General features: G+C 39.5%; 1 protein-coding gene across 1 annotated transcript in view; it reads left to right on the top strand.

The window, feature by feature from the left end:
• mboat2a (membrane bound O-acyltransferase domain containing 2a) overlaps positions 1 to 2,931 on the top strand; it is a 45,076-nt gene that overhangs the window by 21,788 nt on the left and 20,357 nt on the right. The window lies entirely within an intron of this gene.

The raw sequence follows: 2,931 nt of genomic DNA, 5'->3' as shown, positions 1-2,931 counted from the left end.
ATTTGACTTTACTTATGGTTCAATTATCATTATATAGTATGTTATGTAATGTTATATAATACAAGAAATGTTATGTAATGAAGTGTTCATTTCTACTTAAGTTATTTTTCTACATTTCCCAGAATGCTTCTTCCTAAGTCAGGACGTATGTGAACAGTTCACCCTCTGCTGGTTTTGCTAAACTAGCATTCAATTTTACACGTAGGTAGTGACTTTCTATCAAAACAAGTCGTTTTGATAGAAAGTCAGCTTTTAAAAATGGTGACACAGACACCCACATTTGCTTCTTGTTTGGGTTTCGTCTGTCACAGAAATTAAGCCAAAAAAGGCTCGACTCGCAAACCATTTTGGATTTCATCCCTCTTGCAGCAGTACCCATTTTCCAGTGTCATGGTTTCCGTTGGCCTTTGTTGTCCTTGTAAATATGAATACGTGCCAAACGTTAAGTCACAACTTGAGGTGCGCCTTGGCGTTGTTTTGGCTTTTCGTGCACCCCCCTACACACACGCACATAATTTTTTTTTAACCTGGTGTGTCCAGGGCATTTTGGATCTGTGCAAGCAGGTCAGAATCTACTTGAGTGTAGAGATGCCAAATGGTGCCAAATGGCAAAGAAGGAGATTGGAAAGAAAGCCATCAGAGAGGTTTCTTTTTAAAACCAATGTCGTTTTCTGGTCTATTTGAATTTCTTAATCACCTGCAGTGTTTATTCTGTTTAAATTGAACTCTGGTTCATTTTCCTGTTGGTGCATTTCATTTATGCAGGTGTGAACACAGTAATCACACCCTGGTGCTGACCAAAACAATTGCACCAAGACCCTTTGAGGAAGTGGTCTCAGTGAGTTTCAAAATGAATTTCACAGCGGTTCATTTATGCCGTGAATGTGATTTGACCTTGATCCTAACAAGCTACCAGGTGTACGTTACAAGGTTGAACTAAAACAACTTCCCAAAGCCACGTCTGCTTTTTCCTCCAAGATGCAGCAATGCACTACAGATGTGCAAAGGTTCGTATAAGCTACCAACTAACCACAAAATGAACGTAAACGGTCCGTGTTCTCCAGTAGTCTAGAACATTTTCACGTGGTTTGTAGTGATGAATTTTGGTTCGCTTGGAGTGCACTTGGATTTTTCGTTGTGTGAAGAGAAACCAAACAAGGGAGAGATTAAAAGTTAACAAATTCATCAGCTGATTCACACTAGAGTAAACAAACTATAGATGTGAAAAACAAAATGTCACTGCTGGTTTTTACTCTGTTGCTTTAAGAAAATTCTTACCCTACTACCTCTACTGCACACAAATGGTTTACAATGAATGATAACCCTCAAGTGTCGTGCTCATATACAATAAGATTGTTGCTAAAACTACTAAAATGCTCATCAAACACTAGTAAAATCTGTTAGCGTGCAAAGAAACCAAATAAGCAGTTAAACTGAATACCACAGTGACGCTCTTTGGTCTGCCTATGGCCTGATTATTGTAGTTTATTTGTGTTGATGTTACTATACCAAAAATGAAACCAGACTTCCTGCATATTTGTTGGTGGTTGTTCGGAAGTTAGGTTTGATAGTACGATTGCCTCATTCGTTATTCCGGGCTTTTTTTGGTTTTTTTTTTTTTTTTAAATTCTGTACTCATTTGTTTGCCTGCTGTTTGCCTGCCATCGTCTTTGCACTCCCTTGTCACTTCTGCCACTACCTTCACAGCCCTTCATGCCAAAGCAAAGTAATCGATTGGGTAGTAACTGCTGTCTCATTAGGAAGCTGTTGTCCTGTATTAGACCATCTACTGTACCTCTGGCACATTGCCACTGTGTGCGTGCGTGTGTGTATATATATATATAGCAAATGCAGGAAACACTTGTTTCCTCCTAATCAGACTTCAAGCTGCACAGCAAGTGAGAAAGTGATAGCCAGATAAAGTGTTATCTGATCATCACACCGATGGGGTCTTATGTCACTTTACCAACAGACTGTTTATGCTGCATGACTGAGCTGACACCAAGCTGCAAATGGATGATAGTCAATCATATAGTATCAGAAACACTCTCCTTATGTACAGTGACATGAAAAAGTATTTGTTTTGGTTTCTTTTGGATATTTGCCACACTTAAATTTTTCAGATCATCATACAAATGTTAATGTTAGACAAGGATAACCAAAGCTGATGTTGTCAGCCTGGTGGGAGGGTGGTTGGCATGGTAACCCAACTTTGTGAACATTCTCAAATTGATGCTATTGGTGCCACTACTAGAAATCTGTTTGATTCTCTGTGACCCTGACTTCAAAGTCAAGGTCATATGACTGCAAGGTCAGAGGTCAAGTTTTCTTAAAACACTTGTGAATCCAAGAACTCAAGAAGAAAGTCACCTAGAAACTTCAAACTTAGACCACAGGTGCATCTACGTGGAGGGTGAGGGGTAGCACTAGTGGCCTTTAGTATTTTAAAATGATGATTTCATTTATTAAGGGAAAAACGTTATCCAAAAATAGAACCAAAATAGAAAATCATCAACATCTGTCAGTCTGGAAAGGGTTACAAAGCCATTTGTACAGCTATGGGACTCCAGCCGACCACAGTGAGAGCCACTGTACACAAATGGAGAAACCATGGAACAGTAGGGAACCTTTACAGGACTGAACAGCCTATGAAAATCACTCCAACAGTGCATCGACAATTCATCCAGGAGGTCACAGAAGAACCTGGAACAACTGTACGTCTTACTAGTCTCAGTTAAGGTTGGTGTTGATGATTCAACCTTAAGAAACAGAATGGGATCCATGGGAGTGTTACAAGGAGAAAACCAATGCTGACCAAAAAGAACTCAAAGGCTCATCTCACATTTGCCAAAAGCACAATGGGATGGTATTCTGAGAACTGATGAGATACAAATTTAACTTTCTGGAAGGTGTGAGTCATGTCACATCTGG

This window comes from Haplochromis burtoni, unplaced genomic scaffold (assembly GCF_018398535.1).
Source record: "Haplochromis burtoni strain Fernald_Lab_line unplaced genomic scaffold, NCSU_Asbu1 Contig_338, whole genome shotgun sequence".
NCBI lineage: Eukaryota > Metazoa > Chordata > Actinopteri > Cichliformes > Cichlidae > Haplochromis > Haplochromis burtoni.
The sequence above is the reverse complement of the archived record's forward strand: the minus strand, read 5'-3'. Positions and strand labels throughout refer to the sequence as shown.